At 38.6% G+C, this 22,429-nt stretch overlaps 2 long non-coding RNA genes across 4 annotated transcripts; one reads left to right on the top strand and one right to left on the bottom strand.

Moving 5' to 3' along the window:
- Positions 1-3,914: 3,914 nt before the first annotated feature.
- On the top strand, positions 3,915-6,848 carry LOC311079349. Of its 3 annotated transcripts, XR_014605391.1 has the most exons (6): positions 3,915-4,229; positions 4,555-4,611; positions 5,055-5,127; positions 5,286-5,384; positions 5,491-5,651; positions 6,602-6,848. It is a non-coding gene; the product is annotated as an uncharacterized lncRNA (long non-coding RNA). The 3 variants fall into 3 exon arrangements; XR_014605390.1 differs by lacking the exon at positions 4,555-4,611; XR_014605392.1 differs by having other exon boundaries at positions 4,555-5,127.
- Positions 6,849-10,595: 3,747 nt separating this feature from the next.
- On the bottom strand, positions 10,596-12,547 carry LOC311078784. The gene is made up of 3 exons (XR_014605270.1): positions 12,071-12,547; positions 11,917-11,979; positions 10,596-11,228 (listed from the first exon to the last, which is right to left on the bottom strand). It is a non-coding gene; the product is annotated as an uncharacterized lncRNA (long non-coding RNA).
- Positions 12,548-22,429: the final 9,882 nt, after the last annotated feature.

Genomic DNA, 22,429 nt, shown 5'->3' with positions numbered 1-22,429 from the left:
GGCTTTCTTTGTCAGATCCCCTCTCTCCCATTTGAGGGCATCCCAGTCACAGGCTCACCATGACCGAGACTGTCACAACCAAACCATTAACCTTCATTTTGAGCAACAATAATCCTGTTGTAATGGAGATGCCATTTTATTTACTCAGCATTGCTGTGCACACACCGGATCCAGGGTGAATTCTGTAAGTAAACAACTGCTGATTGATTCTGCAAATGTTCATAAACTGTGACTCACTTTCAGGAAGTCTTTGATTACCAGGGAATGGTGACCATTGCCATTTTTCTTCTTTTGTTACCATATACCTACATACATTTGTGCTACAGTATATAGTGTGTACGTAGTACACTGGCACAAAATTGTCACCAATGATTACAGCAAAGAACAATTTGTTTCCTTGACAAACAATCCTCAGGTGGTTCCCCCCTTGTTCTTAGAAAAATACATAGAAAAATACTTCAAAATGGTTGAAACCAGTTTGAAAGTCAGTTTGAAGTCACTATATAACGTCATCCTTACCTCACACTGTCTTATTCAAAGGCCCACGGTGCACAGCGCTTTGCATCTTTTCAGTGCAATTCCATTTGAAGTGCAGTAAAACAAAAACATCATTGGCTGGAGGTGTTTCTCTGGAGAAATGCTTTTTAATGTTGGATTGTTTGAAGCTTCATCTCTGTGAAATTCTCATTTTAAGAGGATGCACACTGTTTTCATAGGGTATGAGTGAGCAAAGTGAGGAACTGCGAGAGAAGTAAAGTTTGAATATAAATATTGGTGTCAACCATCTTGGTTAAGAACAACTGATTTCCGTTGTGATACACCCACAACACAGTCATGATGTACTGAGTAAAGGCTGCATTATTGCTCTATCGTTGAAACAATGATTCTGGTTGTCATTACTGTACACACATGAGCTTTAATGTGAACAATGACCATGGATCTAGAGAAAAACAGAAAAATATGGGGCAAATTCACAATTGCTACATTTGTGCCACTTTTTTTATTGTGCTTTTAACAATATAGATTGTTTCAAAGCAGCTTTACAGTGAAAATAGGAAATTAAAGTAACAAAGATTGTTTTGGATTTACAGCAGCTCTAGAATACAGCTAAAATTGTCCAGCTAACCAATGCAATCTACTTGATCCGATTGATTTATCTTTGTAAATTAAAAGGATAGTTTACCCAAAAATTCTGTCATCATTTACTCACCCTCATGTCATTAAAAATCTGTATGACATTGTTTCTTATGGAACACGAAAGAAGATATTTTTAAGACCCCAATATTTTTTAAAATATAGATTTTTCTAATAGTTTTAGTGCAAACATGTAATTTTTTATAGATTCTAAACTGAGCCCACTGATCTATATAGAATGACTGGATAGCTCATGACGTCATAAACAGTGAAGCCACCGCGCCGCCATATTGGTATTCCCTAGTGAGCTGACACGTTCTATTGAATCAATAGGAAATTTTATGATTTGACTGAGAAAACGTTGCCTAACAAGACACCGTTTTTAAATCTAAAGTCTCCCTGTACATTCTTACAACGCAAACATCCTAAGCATTTAAAAGGGTATTTGCTTAAAGTCGGAATTTTTTCTTGCTTATTAAAAACGGCAATTTCTGGCCACTCGAACACTTCCAGTGGCTTCACTGCCTGATGGCAGTTTAGAACATCATGAGCTATCCAGTCATTCTATATAGATCAGTGACTGAGCCATAGTCAAGAAATCCTGCCGTTTGCTTGCCATAATTAAAAGACTAAATTAATTTCCATGGATGGTAAACATAATTTTGATTAAGAGAGATGTTTGTGTACATTTTCTTGTGATCATGGCAGCAGTAATACATCAGATGGTGATCAGATGAGGGAGAAAAGCATTATAACCAGGCATAAGAGCAGACTTAAGGGCCGATCACACCTGACGCGTTTTTCAGGTTCGAAAACGCGAGGTGCACAGCACTTTACATTACACAGAACGAGCAGTGCGCTGCGTTTTTTTTATGTTGCTAGGCAACCAATGAAACAGCTGTCCTGTCAGTCAAGTAAACGTCAAATCAGACTTTTATTACCTTTATTTACTTTCTGTTAACATTGTGGTAGTTACGGTTCGTGAAGTCGTTAAGCTCCTAGTAACCCGCGAGAGCACCACAAGTTTATCCTCTATCATCGCACTTTCCTGGCGTTCAAGCAACTGTAACTTTCATCACTTAAACGGAAGGCCCGCCTCTCACTTCATTCGATTGGACAGTGGAAAAAAACGCGATGACGTCGGGCGGTTTTTCCGCTCGGAGTTGCTTTTTTTTCAACTTCAAAAACGCAAGGCGCAGCGGGCGGTAAAACGCGAGGCGCAGCAGGCGCATAAACAGCGCGCAGAACGCTCGCTGCCATAGGAAACCAATTGAAAATAGGCGCCTCTCACTGCAAAAAACGCGTCAGGTGTGATCGGCCCCTTAGAGTTTAGTGCTTTTAAAGAGACAATTCGGTTGCGTGGATCACAGTGCAGTAGTAGTGGGAAGTTCTGATCATTTTACTGACTCGGATCTTTGAATCTCGTTCAGCAAAATGAACAAATCTTTTTTCGAGTCATTTTGTTAATTTCAGCAGAATATAATTAAAATGTCATGGTAAAATAGCCCAACACATCTAGTACTTACGAAAATGTTGATTACATTTGAAAAAATACAAATAAACTTGCAGCCAAAGCCAAATTATAAGAAACTGAAATGTTTAATTAATTGATTAGTTGGGTCTTAAGTTCAGGCTAATGTAGTCTGTTAGTTCACCCCACCTCCTGATCCATGATGTTCTTTCTTTTGCAACTTCAAATTTATCACGTCTGTTCCCCGCCTCTCGTGTCTTCGGGTTCGAACTTCGAGACGTTACGTTAGTTCAGTCGACTCGTCAGTGTCTGATCTGGGCCGTGTGTGACAGCCCCATATATGCATTTGAATGCACTGCAGTACCGGTCCGGAAAGAGAAATGATTAGTTCATCTCTCTCTCGAGTCAGTCTTCGGGTTCGGCCAGGTCCGAGTCTTTTGTTCTTCCTGTCAGTCCCATAGAGACTATGCTGTCAGTACCGGAAAGACAAATGATTAGTTCATCTTTCGAGTCTTTTGGGTCAGAGTCCTTCGTTCTTTTGTCACGTGACCGTTGGTATCTCGCTACAAATACAACATTAGATTTGTATTATTGACTGCGTCTGAATGTATATTGTTTTATATAGGAATTAACATAATTAGAAAAGAAAAGAAAAAGAAAAGAAAAGACTCGAAAGATGAACTAATCATTTGTCTTTCCGGTACTGACAGCATCTCTATGGGACTGACAGGAAGAACGAAATACTCGGACCTGGCCGAACCTGAAGACTCGAAACTCGAGAGATGAACTAATCATTTTCTGTTTCATGTAGAGAACCTATGGGATGTTGCGCGCATGCACGGTCAACACAAAATTAACGAATCACTCTTTGAGACAAGTTGGTAGTCCCGAGTCATATTAAAGATTTGTTCAAAACGAATTGTTCATGAACGACACTAGGGCTGACTTCTAATAGTCGAGGATTCGACGATTCGATTCGGAGAGGTCTGATTCGACTATGAACCTCATAGTCAAATACATGGGCGTCAGTTTGGTTTGAAATGTGCTGGGGACAGAGACGCATTCGCATTTTCAGAAGGGCTGGGTACAAAAAAATATTTTCCGCTTTCGCGCAGGTCATGTTTTGAAAGATGATGTCCTGTAGCTTACTAATGTAAATAAATATTCAAAAATCTGCTTCACATTTTCAGCAGGGCTGCGGAGCGGCTGTGGGTTGACTCCACACGGTTCTCATGGGCTTTATATATAGGCTAAGTCCTAACGTGAAAAAAGCTTTACGTGGTTTAATGTACCTAAACAACACTGTAAAAAATGATTCCGCATTTTAGTTGTTTCAATGTAATTTTGTAAGTTGATACAACTTGTGGTTTCTGAATTTGTTAATTCAACTTAACATGTTAAGTTTTCACTGTCTCAACTAGTCTGCAAGTTGACATAACTAGAGTATTTGCCGCCTCAACTTAAAAACATATGCTGAACCAGTAAGGTTAGTTCTCATTTTTTATCGCGAGATGAGATCACGTGAAGCGCGAAACAAACAGGTCTCTCGCCTTGACTCCTTCATCGGCCATTGCTGGAGAGTTTATCGGCAGATGATTTAATTCTTCCACTATCATCAAATATGGTAAGTAAATATTCGTTAATATGATGTAATAACTTGTAAAATGACATATGAAGTAATCATCCATGTATTGTTCAATATCAACGTTTCTAGATCACATTGGACCGTTGCTAATCCAGTTTTACCAGTTTAACGTTACATAGGCTAATATATATATATATATATATATATATATATATATATATATATATATATATATATATATATATATATATATATTATGTGAGAGAGACTGATATATGGATGAATGCTAAAATAGCCTAGAGAGCGGGAAATGCATGTCGTGAAAAATAACGCATTTCTACCATTGTTCACTCTCATGTTCAAGTTATTTGCGCCAAAATCAGCAAGTCTAATCACCATTCAGGCAAAGCAGCGTCGACGCGTGAGTACGACAACAACGAGCTGACAAATAATGTAACGTTAATTTAATGTAAAACTGTGTGAGTGGTGCGGCAGGATTATCAGAATCCTCCGGTGTTCGAGATGGACGCTCCATAACTGAAAAGTTGTTGTACAACTGTCTAGTTTTACTTATTAAATGTCGAACTTAAAAGACTGTGGTCAGTTATGTTTAGTTTATTGTGGGAGATTATGTAACTATAGCAACCGCTTAACCATCGCAGTGTTTTCCCCAGAACTAGTGAAATGCTTAGCAGCTAATACTGTCCTAATAAGGTCTTAATAGTAATGTCAATAAATATATATCCACAAATTTGGTGATAAACTATTATTGATCTAGTCTTGATCTTGATTGTGTATGTGTACTCGGTTTATTAAATGTTAGTTGACTTAATTGTTCTTTTCTTTTGCCCTTGACCAATAAAGTGGAGCAGCAAGTTCTGTTTATTCAAGACAACCAATGAACGCATTGACAGAAGGCACTACACACTGCCATCATGTAAGTAACTGTCTGCTTCCCTGCATCTATAAAGACTGTGTGTGTTCATTTAGAACTGAATTTGCTCTAAAAAATACATTTGTCCAGGGACCATACACAATCTGTCCGGCTCTGTGCTGCAGCTTTTACGTTGAACTGTGATCTTTATGCTTTCTCAGAGACCTGTGGCATTACAGGCAGACAGGAGAGTTAAAAAAGGATCCTCCAGTATCTGATATGGAAAAAGAGGTGGCCGGTTCTTTTTTTGTGAGAGACAGGTAAAGTCCTACACTGCTGAAAATGGTGTTTAGATGAATATGTAGATATATTATTTTGCAGTGTTGTTTAACATGCTGCTGTTATGTTTGTGTCATTTAATATTAGTTTAGATCAGTGCAGAATTCAACATGCTAATTTCACTGGACCTGAGCAAGTCCTTTTATGAGGGTCTTGACTGGCATCTACCAAAACTGTTGTGTCTACCGTTCAAGCGCTTTGCTGACATTGCTGAAATGAGGACCATAATGGACAGCCTAGATAAAAATGTAAGTACATATATTTCTACTGTACTTTTTTCATAAACATTATGGGCACTTCCTTTCTTGCCATTTCTGTTGTCGTGCATATTTTTTATTAGTGCTGCAAAATATTGAAGAAAAAAGTAATATGTCATTTGTTAATGCGTATTTAAAATAAATTAAAATTAATCACCTTCTAGTCAATCATTTTATAATGACATATTAAAGGTGGTATCAGCGATTTCAGGCCCAAACATAAATGATCACATTCATCTAATATTTCCTAACAATCCGCTAGCTGCCCGCCCCATAAGCATGCTGTCAAAAAACCGCGTCTCTCTAGGTAGCCTAGGCTCTGAGATCTGCACACAAAAACAGTTGGTATCAACATCACTCAAAACCAAAATAAATAGTGTTCCAACCAATCATCGACAGGGGCGGGTGTTGTGAGGTTTTGCGCTCGTGCACGGCTGCCTATGACGAGACGCGGTTTTTTGACAGCATGCTTATGGGGCGGGCAGCTAGCGGATCGTTAGGAAATATTAGATGAATGTGATCATTTATGTTTGGGCCTGAAATCGCTGATACCACCTTTAAGTTTTATCTTTGATAATCAAAATTACATTTTGGAAGAAAAAAGTCCCGTGAAATCAATTTCTTTAGGCCTTAAAATATTGTAGCTTGATTGTAACATTTTATAATGCTTCATTTAGTGTACAGATGCAAAATGCCTCCGTTTATTCACAGTGTATAGTATTTGACCTAAGTCTCTCAGTTTAAAGGTTTTTTACAGGATAGTTAATTCAAAAATGAAAGTTCTCTCATCAATTACTCGCCCTCATATTGTTCCAAGCCTGTAAGACCTTTAATCTTCTTTGGAACACTAAATAAGACTTGGTGTACTCGTGTTTAAGTGGTTGAGCTTCAGTGTTGTATGTGTGAAAGCACATTTTGAAGTTTGTCATTTTTTAATACAGCACACAGATTCCGAAGAAGATATGATCGGGGCATGACTCTAGGAATCATCGCAGTGGTGGAAGATGTGATAGACCCAATTCCATGCAACTCTAGTGATGTGGCCCTTGTAATCGAGGAAGCAGTTGTTCTGCGAGGATTTGGTGACATACAAATGACATTGCTTTATGCTCTCAACATAAACTACCCCAGAAAACACCTCAGATACACTTTCGAGGTGATTCATGAACATTGGAGCTGATACCTGCAGTGCAAAAGTGCATTCTCTTAAAAATACATTGTTGAATTAAAGATGTTGTTGAGGTAAGGTATGTATTTCTACAAAGAGCCTGTGTTTTCATCTGTAATTTTTTGTTTACCCATGTTTTTACAAGTTCTCTGCATCAAGGGCCTGACATCATTTTCATTGTTTAACTTTGTTTAATTTTACTTGGCTAAAACATGTATTAAGATTTCATGTGGTTTAAAGTTATTTCACAGTTAAAGAGGTATTATTAATGTGAAAAATCTTAAAGTGTTAGTTTAACCTAAATTCAAATTATTTTGTTAGATGTTAGATCTCATGTTGCTCCAAACCTAAAAGACCTTTGTTTATCTTTGAAACATAAATTAAGATATTTTTTTAAATGAAATCTTTGATCTTTCTGTCCCTTCTTTGACATCCTATTCAACTAATACTTTCAAGGTCCAGAAAAGACATCCTTAAAGTAATCCAAGTGACGTCAGTGGTTTATATATTTGTTTACATGCAGCAGTGTCAGCTTTCGCGTCGACACAAGAATCATGTGCTGCTATGTTCTTGTAAACATTTGATGGAGAAAACTATTTAATAAATAAAATGGAATGAAACACTGACAATGCTTCATAAAACGTAGGTTAAACCACTGGAGTCACTTGGATTACTTTAAGGATGTCTTTTCTGGACCTTGAAAGTGCTAGTTGCTTAGGCTGTCAAAGGAGGGACAGAAAGCTCACCGATTTTATTAAAAAGATCTTCATTTGTCTACCAACAATGGAAAGTATTAACAGGTATTAACAGGTGAGCAACTTTTTTTGTGTGAACTGAGACTTTAAGATTTTTCACATAAATATACCCCCTTGTGAAATAACTTTAAAACACATGAAATCTTAATATATGTTTTAGCCAAGTAAAATTTAAAAAAATTAAGCAATGAGAATGCATGTCAGGTCATCAATGCTGAAAACTTGTACAAACATGAAAAAAATCCCACATGAATACACTTTCTATGCATTTTTCAAATACATTTTTATCTTTAAACTTCATGCAATTGTGATATAATTGTATTCCTTTGAATATGTTAACAGTTTGTTCTTAACATTTATTGATTTGTAAGGAACAATAAAACCATTTGTATGGAAAAATCTGTTATTTATTTGGTTGAGTGTGCTATATTGCAAGTTGAGAAAATATGCTAAATTAAGTTCAATGAACATACACTTTAGTACAGATAACTTGAAAATGTAAGTTATCGTATTTCAACTAATATTTAGAAGTCCAGGTAACTTGAACATGTAAGTTATTGTATTTCAACTAATCTTTACAAGTCCAGGTAACTTGAAAATGTAAGTTATCGTATTTCAACTAATCTTTACAAGTCCAGGTAACTTGAAAATGTAAGTTATCGTATTTCAACTAATCTTTACAAATCCAGGTAACTTGAAAATGTAAGTTATTGTATTTCAACTAATCTTTACAAGTCCAGGTAACTTGAAATAAGTTGTTGGCTCAACTATTTTAACTATGTCAACTAAACTTTTTAAGTTGAACATACTTAGTAGATTAAGTCAATAAAACTTAACTGAGTCAAAGCAAAAAAATAACTAAAAAATGTAAGTTGAGTGAACAAATTTTTTTTTACAGTGAATGATTATCAAATTTCCCTCTCATATTGCTCCTCATAACCACTGAAAATGGTCAAAAAATCGAACCCAGAGTCCAATTATTATGGACGTTATCTGATATTAAGCGTTTCTGCTTCACATTTTCAGCAGGGCAGCGGAGCGGCTGTGAGTTGACTCCACACGGTTCTCATGGGCGTGAAAAAGCTTTACGTGGTTTAATGTACCTAAACAACGATCACCAAATTTCCCTCTCATATTGCTCCTCATAACCACTGAAAATGGTCAAAAAATCGAACCCAGAGTCCAATTATTATGGACTTTATCTGATATTAAGCGTTTCTGCTTCACATTTTCAGCAGGGCAGCGGAGCGGCTGTGAGTTGACTCCACACGGTTCTCATGGGCGTGAAAAAGCTTTACGTGGTTTAATGTACCTAAACAACGATCACCAAATTTCTCTCTCATATTGCTCCTCATGTTTATGAAATGTTATGATATATGTGTGATATGTTTTGTTCATCTGGCTTTAAATGAATAAAAGGTATTTGTTACACACCATGTTTTTCTTTTAGTTTTTTTTTAGCTCTTTTGTTTGAAATGGAAAAAATCTAGCTGCTAAAAAAAAAAAAAAAAGGTTCGACTATCAGTCGACTACGGCAAAATCTAACGAATCAGATTCGACTATGAAAATCCTTAGTCGAAAACAGCCCTTAAGGACACATCACTACAGTGCAGGAGTGAGTCTGCAAGGTTCACTACCTAACAATTGAAAAATCTCCCAAGCGCTGTCACTGCCTTTCGCCATGTCTTCCCGTACAAAAAACAATGTTGCATGCTGCGCCTATGTAAGACTGATGCTGACTGGACAGGATTTAAGTAATTTCTGAGAAACACTGTTATTTGAAATCTATCCAAACAAACACACCCCTCCCTTAATTTCTCTGCACCCAAAATGTACAAACACACAATGCAAGAGTGGATGTCTCTGCATCATAGCTGAAGCAAAATAATGTTTCGCGGAAAAAAAATGAAGATAACGAACGAGGAGGAAGAACAAAAAAAAAAAAAAGATTCCTATAACCTTTTCTCTTTTGTAATGTCTCTCAGCCATCTCTCTTTCTACAGATTTTCTTCAAATCTCTCTCTTGCTCACTCTCTCTCCTCCCCCATCATGAGTGTATACGCCCCCTACTGCTGATTGGCTACAAGTGTGTTGTGCTGCTCGGTCCGATCCACTTTCAACAGCGTTTCTCAGAAATTGCTTACTGCACCTTTAATAGAAGGATTTGCATGATTTCATTCATACAGCTTAACAGAGGACAGCTAGAAACACTTTGACAGATGGAATATAAGTCCAGTAAATGGACAATTATGACAGTGTGATTTTTTTCAATATTCTCTATGTGGTCTCTTTTTTCTTTTCTTTTCTTTTTTTTTTTTTTGTAGAATAAAGAATGTTTATATTATAAGCAGTATAGCCTTTAACACAGCAATCTACAAATAGGATAATTTATGTTCTGCCTAAATGAAAAAGTCCACATATACAATGACAGATGCGATGTAACAGAAAGTAGCAACAGATATTTTTTTCTCCCATAAACTATAAAAAAAGGGACTTGGTCCAATCCATCAGTTGTTGATTGGATGGAAGCTGATCTGAACTTGCACTCTTAGAAGAAAAGGTTCTATATAGAACCTTAAAAGGTTCTATCAGGCGCTACGTATTTGGAACCCCTAAAAGGTTTTATATAGAACCCTTTTTAAGGGTTCAATCAAAAGAACCCTTTAGGGTTCTTTGTAACCAGGAAAAAGGTTCTATATGGAACCTTTTAGGGGTTCATTCATCATCATTTGTTTTGTCCTTTCCGGATTAAATATTTCATATTATTGACAAACATCAAGACCCTAAAATGTAAAAATGTAATTCACATAAAAAAGTCACCCATGAATACTGAAAAAAAGCACACCCAAAGTGCATAGAACTAGTAATTTATTTATATTAACAAAAATAATTACTATTACTGAAAGAATGCTACTGTAATTTCAAGTATTCAAGGCTTTAAATGTACAAATCAAAATTAAAACATCAACCATTTAAAAAATATCTCATAAATAATGAAAATAGAGTTTCACCTACATCTACATATTACAAAATAAGTCCATAAAATGTACAAAATTACATTAATCTATCACTAATAAATAATGCAAATATACAGATTCATCTAAATTCCCATCAGTGTTAGAACAACATCAAGTCACTCAAAACTACAAATCCATATTAATATAACTCACAATGGAAATATACAGATATAGAAGTACTTCAAATCTACAAATTCATATTAATATCACTCATAAAGAATGTGAATACATAGATTAAAATTCAGATCAGCATTTCAGAACATCTAGTACTTCAAATCTACAAATTTACATTAATATCACTCATAAAGAATTGTAATTACAGATTCAAATTCAGATCAGCATTTCAGAATAACATCAATCGCCTCATATTTACAAATTTACATTAGCACTATTCATGACATATCAAAGTATTATGATAATTGATTATACATTTTGAGCACTGGGACAGACAGTTTTTTTTTTTTTTAGCTGCTGGAGAGTTTAAACAGGTAGTGCTCAACAAAATTCATTGTGTGAGTGATGTGCTTGGGGTATTCCACACTGAATACGAAATAAGTAGCAAAGAGGCACTCCATTGCCTCCATCACTGGTTGATGGTTTGGAGCCATTTGCAGACATCATCTGTAATCTTGAAAAGGAAAACAGAAAGTTACTATTAATTTCACATCATGTACATGTCACTACTTTATTAACCTCTTAGTCTACCATGAAAAAAAGTAAAGTTGTATTCTGTAAATGTAAATATTAAACTATCCCTTTAAGCTGTGTGTGCTTTAGAAACAGCCGAACCCTGGCCTGCTTCCAGTTCCTTAGACACCACTTGACTTGAACATAAAATAATCATTCATAAAGTTTGAAAAGTTTGAAGGGAATCACAATAGTGTTCACATTGGGCTGTTTACAATTATCTAGCATCATAAAAGCATTCTGAGCCGAAGTGCGAGTACATTTAACCACTAGCTGCAGGGGCGGTTCTAGGATTTCACCTTTAGGGAGGTCGATCAGTAAACAAGAGAGAATGATAAACTTTACTGAAGAAGCAGCACTGGCCTGATCATTCAGATAGCTGATTATAGTTTTAGGGGGGCTGAGACAAAAAATATGGGGGTTGAAGCCCACCTAAAAAGGGTCTAGACCCACCCCTAAGCTGAACGCACAAGCGCTCTGTTCTGTTCTGTAGGGCTGTTCTTCATGACCATTTGAGTGTGCGGTCAAAAACTAGCTTAGAGCACTATCTGCAGTTAAAAACTAACTTAAAAGCTTAGGATCAGAAAACACAAAATGTAACAGTTTGCAACAAGCACAACACAACTTACCGATGTAAGGCAACTTGTGACACTGTCGCGGTTCAGGCTCTTTCGTGTTTTAGTGTAAATCCGCTGTAGAAACATTGACAACTTCATTACTAATGGGTTTAAAGCTTATAACAAGTAAATTACTTAAAAAAATCGATGTATTTCTCTGACTTACCACAACAATATTTCCGTCAGACCGTCAATTTAAATCAGCAGACGGGGATCAGTCTCTTCTCGACCGTTGGAATTCAAAAACGTGACGTGCACTGCACTGCACTCGCGAGACAGTGCTGCATGAAAATGCTCATGCAAATGCAAACAAATTGTTTACTTTGTAAAATTAATGAAAATAATGAGTTTATTACTTCTTTTTGTTTATGTTTGCTGTTCAACAGATAAAAAATGTAAATTCATAATGCAAAATTGTTTAGTTGTGGTACATAATTTCACATAAATGACAAAGAATGAAATGAAAGAGCAGCAAACAAGGCTAAGACAAGACAAAAGCCTATTCAGCTATAAATGGCTTAGAATGAGCCCTTATGTATGTTTTTGTACTGAGTAATTTCTTGTTATGATGATAATGCTGATGATGATGATGATGACGATAAGGTCAATATAGGGGTGTGCGATATAGCTAAATCGTCTGCGATAATATCGTATTTTTTGTTTTAACGATGTGCGCTTTAACATTATCAAGTATATTTCAAAAACTAAACAAATCGTGCCTACAGATTGCACGCATCTAGGCTAATGTAAAGTTACATGATGAAGTCTAGCTATACTAGTGCGCGTGTGCATTTTGAGAGCGTTCTTTCACTGCATTATTCAGTGTATTCAAATGCATTTATGAATGCATGTGAATGATCACAAAATTCAAGATATGGGGGTTAGAAAATATATATTTATATCATTTTATGTAGTTAATCAATATCACACGAAGAGTGCCATTTCAGTTTTTCTCCTCCAAAAATCAGCATGATTAAAATGTGATATTAAGTTACTACAACAGTTTAATAAACAATAATTTAATTACAACTACAAAATGTTGCAGAATAATGTAATATATGAATGAATAGCCTAAAGAACCTTTGTGCCAAAAGGGTTCTTTCTTGTCATTATAGAACCTTTTTAGCATAAAAGGTTCTTTGGAGTTGAGTAAAGAACCCTATGGTTCTATATAGAACCCCAATGAACCCTTTTTTCTAAGAGTGTGCAGTCGATTGTAAGAAAGGGATGGGGTTTATGTGGATAGAAAAAAATATATATATTTGTATTTATTTATTTGTCAGAGAATGGATCATTAATAAAAGTATGTTTTGTTTAACTGCACTGGCAGATTGTTTTTCACTTGATTGTAATGAATATTTTCTGAACTAACATATTTCCAAATATTGGAAAGGAATGTGTTGATGGAAGTTATCACCAAAATGCTTAACATCAAGCGAGATCTATCCAAGAATCAATGTGATTACCAGTCACTAGCAATTATAGCAAGCTGAAACCCCACATCCATGTCTCATTAGAGTAGCTGTTAGCACAGACAGACCTGTTTATTTTTAGCTGAGGGGCAAGTCCAGGCAAAGGTGCAGGGGGCAGCGTGTGGAGACTATTGATCAGAACCGTATGCTCATATGTCGGAGGGGCCGATCTGACCTTGGTTAATGACAGAGTAGAGGTGATGAGTGCTAGCACAGCTGTGGCTGCTGTCGGCTATCATCTCACCTTTCAGCGCACCTCCCTATAACATCACACAGACATAAAGAGTCAACAGGGCTGAGAGCTCAATGCAGCTCAATGTGCTTTGGATATTGTATAAAATGATAAAATATATGAAAATATATGGAAAAAAAAATAAAAATGAAAAAAAAATATGCATAAAGCTTTGAATTTAATCCTCCAGATTTTGACCTTGCTTTGCAAAAGACAATGCAACACGACAAATAGACTTGGGTCCACAAGCTTTAGTGAGAAAGCATCTGTAACGAGGTATGCTGGTCGGAACCAGCGCACGTTTCACAAACTTTAATAATAAAACAAACGTAAAACAAAAATAAAAGTGGCAGCCCCTCGCAAACGACTGCTGCAAACACATAAACAAAATAACATAAATAGTCATAAATAGCCAACCCTGGGTTTTAGGAACCATGAAAGTGATTTAGATATTATTTATGTAGGCTAATTATTATACCCTTAATTGATCACACATGTACAATTTTAGTTTATCAATTATTATTACACGCAGTTTAAATGAATACATATATAAAGGTAATATAAATACGCTTAATGGTGCGTTTAATAATGCGAATTGAGCGAATTGAGCGTCTGGCGCGTTAAGCGCGAATGATTTTATAGTGCTATTTGTGCATTCACGCGTTTGACGCGAATTCGCGTCTGCCGCCCGAGTTGAAAAATCTGAACTTCTGCGTCAATTTGTGCCGCGTTAACCAATCAGGAGCCTGCTTGCATGCTGCTGTCACGTGGTGAAGTGACAGTTTGTAATGTTATTTTATGTTTGGCCTCAATAAATTATTTTGTAATATGACTAAAATGCACAACAAAGCAAATCTTTCACATAAAAACTCGATTTCAATATAGAGATACTCATTTTGTATTGAATGCTATTTATTCCATATCTATTCTAGATTATATGAAACATTATTAATCTAATGTAAAGACAACAAACACAATTTAGTGTATGAAAACTTTTAAAAAAAATCACAGGAGAGGTTTCACTTTTGGAGGCTGGCTCCATTTATTATCAAAACAAAAATAAATGACAGATTAGGTGCGGGAGAGGGTGAACCTCGAGCCGGGCTGTACAGCGCGGGCTCGTCATGCAGCGACCACTCGAGGCCGAGGCTTTATACGGCCTACGCTGTCCTCGTCAGCGTCCTCACCGTTAGGTCCACCAAACCAGGGACGTGCGGTCAGGGTAGGCAGGGTAGGCAGTGCCTCACCAAAGGAAATGTTGACATTACATTTATTAATTCCAAGAACTTTATTAATTCACCACATTATTAACTGCATTTATTTTATTCCAAATATTAATTTTTGTAACAAAAATTTTCAGGAATACACATATAATATACTCATTTTGCCATTGTTTACTCCTAAAACCATTGTTTCATGCAGGAAATTCAAGGCCATGGCCATTGAGGCAGAGGTTAGCAGTGCCTCTTTGGTCCATAGAACGTAGTTTACGTAGGTTTGCGCATGCGCAGGCAGTTCTCATGCTGTCTTGAATTATCAACATTGAGGCAGAGACCGAGCTTGCTTCATGTCACGTGATCCACTCGCTCTCACTCAATCCGCGCTTCCCGATCTAGCGGCGCCTAGCGTTGGCTGTCAACAGGCCCGGGGTGGGTAATCGGGAGAATTCCCGGTGGGCCGCTTCACTTTTGGGCCGGTCGAGGATTTTTGTTTTTCCACATTTGTCACGTTAGTTACATTAGGCTACACACGTTCCGCATTCTGACACCGCAGCGCGCAGCCTCTGCATAGGTTGAACCATGTGAGGGAGTTCTCCCCTCCCCTCCTATAGAGTTGGTTGGGTCCATAGCCCGTCTTTTCCAAAACGTTTTCTCTGGTAACTACCGCGGCACCGCCGGCTCCTACCGATAGCTGGGCCGGCCCGGTAGCTACGCATCAGGGAGGATAGATGGGAGGAAGAGGTCAAGGAGGTATGGAAGCTTGTTTCCGCCACAGAATAAAACATTTTAAAAGATAATTGCGACTTTTTATCTCACAATTGCGAGTTTACATCTCGCAATTCTGTCATTATTTCTCAGAATTGCGTGAAATAAAGTCGCAATTGCGTGTTATAAAGTCAGAATTGCGAGATATAAAGTCAGAATTGCGTGAAATAAAGTCGCAATTGCATGTTATAAAGTCAGAATTGCAAGATATAAAGTCAGAATTGTGTGAAATAAAGTCGCAATTGCTTCTTATAAAGTCTAAGTGAATTATTATTTAACCTTTACATTATTTTTTGAACCATGGCATTAATACAAACTACACAATAGTGACTAGGCTGCTTGTCGGTTCGCTGACACCGCGCCGCCTCCCTCTCTTACTGTGTCCCGCACAAAACATTTGTTTGTTGTATAATATATATCTATCATAAGATAGATGTGTCCATTAATTTGATTATTAGATTTGATTGTGCATTAGCCTCACATATGACTTTGCTGTATGCAGGCAGCGATGTGATGATGCCTGTTATGAACTTGGGTTGCTACATAAATTGAATGAATATATGAACATATGCCACATTGATAGGTCACAGCCTACCCATGACAAGATTTCACCGCACGTTACTGCACCAAACCTACCTCCTGGAGCAAATTGTGAAACTCCTGAAACCCTCCGGAGGGTGTAGTGGACCCGAGTACAGCGACGATGTCCCCTACGCAGCTGTTTCTGCTCTCCAGAGCATATACGAGCGGTGACTCTCTCGATTAATGCTAATGCTCATGCTCGATAAACATCTAAAAAAGATGTCCGCCAACAGGTTTCGAAACTTTCACCCCTCTGACGCGCGTAAATTTCGCTTCAAACTTTTGATTTTACGCGCGTATGCACACAAAGTGGTCAAGCGTATATCTAGACGCGGCAGGCGCGAATTTGACGCGCTATTCGCGTCCGGTGTGAACGCACCATTAGAATCAATAGTTAAAGCTATAAAATGACTACATGTGAGATTAAAAGTTAAATTCTCTCAATAACTTTATCAACTTCACAACTTTTACTTGCACTGATATAGCAATACTTTTTCTTTTAGTTGTCCTCTTTCATAGACGGCTATTTTCTTCTTGCTGTGTAAATTTGCAAGTTTAAATTCTTAATATTTTTTTTTAATCTCGTAATATTCTGCAGAAGAGAGAAGTGAATCGTGCTGCTTCTCTCGCGAGAAATGAATCGCAGTTTCACTCTTCCTCAGCATGTGATTTGGCTGTTCGCTACTGATGTCACACCTACTGTAAACTCAGGATCAAAGCCTGAGTTGACAGAGAAAGTTGATGATCAGCATCAAGGTACCAACAAAGCCTGGTTGGATTGGTTTGGTTTTGTCATCTCGTAAATAATCCTGTAACCCTGAGTTTTAACTACCATCATGGGACAGGCCCCTGGTCCTCTCTCGTCCTTTACTGTCGTCGCTCCTTTTTTTATGCTTCCGAAACTCCTCTGTGAGAAGGTTCATTATCAGTCACGCCACTGACTTCGCCCTGTTCTCATGGCCCTCAGCCTCGTCCTGCTTGCCACATACCCACGAGACTGTGCTCTACTCCCCCCCGGAGAGCACCTGGGGGTAAGGACAGACGAAGCGAGAGAAAAGGAGACGGAAGCATGAGGAGCGACAGACGAGAGAGGAATTTTTTTTAACAAATCTTGGTCCGGTTCCTGGAGACTCTCACTCGTGGTGCCATGCGATGGTAATGGACATCCTTTGGTGGATGGCTCCTCCGGTTGAGGGCAGCCAGCAGCGAGTCCCCAGCTCCCCAAACATGGCGGACGGCAGCAGGCTCCACCCTCCTTGCAAATGGTGCCGACTCCTCCGCTCCCTCTCGGACGGCAGCCACCTCTCTTTAGCCCAGGAGCACGACAGTGGGCTCTCCATTCCAACCGATCTGTCGCTCCAGCACCACCGCCTCGGGCAGCCACTCGTGGTCTCCGCTCCTCCGTGCTGCCCGACCTCCTCAGCACCGCAGTTTGTCTCAGCAGCGACGGCTCTACGTCAGCGCGTCCCTCCTTTATTCCCGGGTTTCGGCACCAATGTAACAAGGTATGTTGTTCAGGAAAGAAGGAGGCGAGAACCGGCGAACAATTCACTTTAATAATAAAACAAACACAAAATGAAAAATGACGAAAGTAAAAGCGGCAGCCCCTCACGGAAGACTGCTGCACACACATAAACAAAACACAACACAAATAGTCCAGGCCTGATCCTCTCTCGTCCTTCTCTGTCGTCGCTCCTCCTTAAATGCTCCCGAAGCTCCTTCATGAGGAACTAGTAGAGATCGATGCGGCACGCAGGTGTCGCTCATTGTCAGTCACGCCACCGGCCTCGTCCCGTTCTCACAGCCCTCAGCCTCGCCCTGCTTGCCACAGAATTCCAAAAGCCAACACTTGCAATTAGATTGCAAATTAGATCATCACATGGAGCAAATGTCTAGAATGTCTAATTTTACATACTATTTTTTAGCAATAACAGCAGTTATAGCCTTGCATACTGCATTCACCATGTGACTGAACAGCTACATTAGCGGTGTTGCTAATAACCATCCATCCATTTAACAGTGAGTTGTAAATAAAGCTGTTAAGTATAAAAAGGCAAAGAGATTAAACAAATACCCTGGTGATAGATGGTTAAAAGCCTTCAGGAATAACCTTCAGGGAGTTCGGATAGGGAGAGGATATGTACATAAACGCACACACAGACAGACACAGACACAGACACATTTAGTGAACACATACCAAAACATCATCATCATTATCTTTTCCATTTAGTTTTGGCAAGTATTCTTGTGACCCTCATCTTCAAATATTCGAATGTGAGAATATTTTCATAGCTCCCCCTGAAAAGTAAGAATGGTCAGGCCAAGATCAACAGGACACAAGCATATCACATTTAGCTTGTGAGGGGAGATGGTGGGAGAACTCAGTTTGTTTTCCTCCTCCCTCTCTAAATTTATATCTGCCTTGAAAATGAATCTGTATAAGGTCACACTCCAATCAGGATTCCCACAGCATTCCTGTCTAAATGTAAACTGAGAAAGCTATCAGCCTGAGCCAATGTGTGCCTTATTGAAATAAATGAGACTTCATTAGGAGAGCAAAATAGATGGCATTGCACATTGAAATTGTCTCACTGATTTCTCACCAGCACATGCCAAGATGGGGGTTGCTGTATGTTCTCCTGATCCTCATAAAAGACGAGGCAGATGTTGTGTTGAAAATTTCCTTTTACAATAAATGATTGCTTCCTCCGCTTTGACTTAATAGAGGGGTAAATTCCTCCCAAAATTCAAAACAGAGGGTCTGTTCTACCGGATTCTGTCGGAAGTCTGCAGATAGATGCGCACGCGTCCAGATGCCTCCTGCTTGAAGCTAGTGTGGCGAAATCCCAAAAAGAAATGTGTTAGCAATTGAAGCCAATGCCTCATATCTTCTGTACTGACATTTTTATTCATTTTAGCACGTGTGAAAGGAGATGAGATGGTTAAAGAGATTGACCCTGAAGCAATGGGCAAACTACAGTCAAACAGGGTTGTTTTGAATTATAGGTGTGCATGAAGTGAAAAAATGAGGCGTGCAACTACGATAGAATGAAAGAGGTTTAAATGGGAGCCAAATAAAAGACAGAAAGCCTGCCTGCACACATCTGGACAGAGCAGCGTGCATTGGTTTAAGCGGAACCTCATACATCAATGAGCCATTTCAGCACATTGACTTTAAGGTTATTGGCTTTGGATGTTATAGTGAGGGCAATCATTTTCAGGAGAAGACATCTGCTTGGCTTTGGCTGCGGTGTGAAGCTGGGATGTTCACCAAGGACGATAACTATAACTATAACATTTTAATAATAATTTTAATATAATGATAACGACATTTGAAATCACTTTCAGAACGATTTTTTCCAGCTGATGAACGATACAAAACATTGAAAGCAATTCAGATTCCTCTTGACTTTAAGGAGCTTAAGCATATAAAGCAGCAGGCAACATGTAAACAATGATTATAATAAACAGAATGTTATTGTATGTTAGTGTAGACCTAGTGTGTCCAATCCTGCTCCTGGAGGGCCACTGTTCTGCAGAGTTTAGCTTCAACCCCAATTAAACACACCTGAACCAGCTAATCACAGTCTTACTAGGCATACTAGAAACTTCCAGGCAGGTGTGTTGAGGCAAATTGGAGCTAATCTCTACAGTGGCCCTCCAGGAGAAGGTTTGGAAAATATTTTTATAGTTTTCCTTTTAGTTATATTCAGGTCATAATTCTACTGGAGGAGGGGACCCCTGATCATACTTATGAGTCAGGGTGTCAAGGTTACAACAAAAGACTGCAATTACCTCCTCAGATTATAGATCCCAAGCACAGAGACGACGTGTGGATTTTCAGTCTGTATGCAAGCTCTTTTGTGTTTGGCCTTCGCTGCTGTTGTCATGGAGCCTTGAGAGTGTGCGTGTCTAAAGGAACCGTTTTTGTGTCTGGCATGCATCTGGCATGATTGAGCATTATGAAACGGCTTTCTCACATGACAAAAAAGCGACTGTTTTTAGCTTGTTAGGCGAATGTGCTCGCAATATCTGTGTGCGTGAGCCAAAAAAGACTTTGAGACCTTTTCAAAAGAGCACAAGCAGAGCCGTGCAAAGGAAAGGATAACAGAGTGTGCAGTCATCGATTCCCATTTTTAGAAGTGGCTGTGCTCTTTCCGAACTGAATGGCTGCGAAAACACATACTTCTCGTAGTCAGCGTGTGACTCTGTGTCCGTTTGACTCATAAAGCTCATCTTTTACTTGCAGAGTCTTTAGAAAAAGTTCACGTCTGGAGTAATTTCGTCAATGATCCGCAAAGACCTGTCTGGCTAGCAGAGGGGTCAGGTAGTGTGATGTATCATGCAGTACTGAACAGCACCTGTATTCAGTATTCAGGGCACTCTGCAAACTCTAACTGAATGTACAAAAAGAGAGAAAATACACTTTGATCCTAAGGACATGATGATGTATGAAACAGATGCATATGAAAAATAATGCAATCATCAACAATAAACAGCATATAAATCAAAGCGGCCTAATGTTACTGAATGAAATGTCGACTTCGGAAGTGGTTAGGACTGTGAAGCTTTGGGGGTGTTGATGGACTCGATGTTTGATTTTCAAAGCTAATATGATATGAACATTATTTGCCTCTTAAAACAAGAGGCAAACATTTTACTCTGATAGGCAAATCATTTGCATACAAAAGTTGTAGTGAGATGCACATACACCTCAACACATCAATAATTTCAAACATGGTGATGATCAACAAATGTTAATTCAGTAAAAATATGAACTCTGGACCATATGACAGCTAAATAAAGAGACAACAGCCGCAGCATAAATTTAGCCAGTAAATGCAAAGCAATGATAAGTTTTTAATAATAGTTACCACATAATTTTTTCAAGCTGCAATGCATGCTGGGAACTGGCACAACATTGTTAAACATAAAAAAGTTTGTTCAGATAACTCAATTTGGAAAGTTGGGATCTAAATAAGGTCAACAAAACAACTTTTGTTAGCAATGTGTTTAGAGTATTCTTGTTTAGTTCACTCAAGATAATAAACTGACTTATCCTACTAAATACTTTGTTCAAGCTACTTTTTTTTTCTTTTTCTTTTTTACATTTGTTAGACTGTTTTGCAAGTTGGATTTTCTACAGTGTGTTTTTGTAGAGCATTCATCACATGGCAAAATAATTTGACCCCCTGTGTCTGTGTGGGAGAAGACATCCCACCTGCAGATGGCGATGTGACATGAGATACCATATACTTAGTGTGCCCAAGAGGTCAAAGTTTGGCTGGTCAGCATGGCCTCATTAGTTCCCTCCTGGTAGATGTCATAACAGCACCATCTGGACCTAAAAGCATCTTTCTTCATTCACAGCCAATCAGAATTATTCTAGTATTCTGACTTTTTTTTTTTTAAGCAACATATATAAGGATAGACAGATATTATATCTTAAGAGGCTCTAGAGAGATTAGTCACGTGGCATTTTGTTATGTGATTCCTCTTGCTTTTTTGTATTTAAAAGTTCTGATTCTGATGCGACTTGTTTTTGGTTTGAAATGCTAAAATAAAATCCATCTAAAACTTTGCCACACTCATGACAAGTCAGTGACTTGTTCCCTTTCGAGAACGGTCTCTCATATTGCGTAGCTATACGCAATGGGAAAACTCCTTTTCTCGAGAATATTGAAGCCTTTATTTTAAAATGCAGTGCAGCTGCACAGCGAGCACAGAGCAGAGCTGACTAACATGCTCATTGGCTGTGCTGCTGTGCTTAATCTCCTTCAGCGAACTCTTCACTTCACTTCAACGAGCCCCAGCAGCGGAACGAGCGATCTGCAGCAAGCAGCTCAGCGGACGGCAGCCTCCCGATCTACACACTAGAACTCGACGCCGCCTCTTCTGATTTGCCGTTCACCTGCGGCCATCTGGCGAGAAGCCTATATCCTTTGAAAACGTTTTACAGTGTGTTCGCTGCTGCGACACGCTGTTAAAAGAGCAAATTTCAAAACACCGGCGTTGTTTCAAATGCCGTGTCCAGACTTCGCTTCATGCAGAGACCCTCTACATGACGTGGATGGACACAGCGAGTGTGCTTCGTGCCTGGGACCTGGCCATGCAGAAGCTGCACTCACCACGAGTGGCTGCTCTAGAGCGCAGAGAAGAGCCCTCTCCATGACTCAGACAGACACAATGAGTGCGTTTGCATGCTTGGGATCCAGCCACGCTGAAACTACTCTCACTCACGACGGCTGTTCTCA

The sequence above is a fragment of the Abramis brama genome (assembly GCF_963993115.1).
Source record: "Abramis brama genome assembly, chromosome: 3".
In the NCBI taxonomy this organism is placed as follows: domain Eukaryota; kingdom Metazoa; phylum Chordata; class Actinopteri; order Cypriniformes; family Leuciscidae; genus Abramis; species Abramis brama.
Note: the sequence above shows the minus strand (reverse complement) of the source record. Positions and strands in the feature narration are given on the sequence as shown.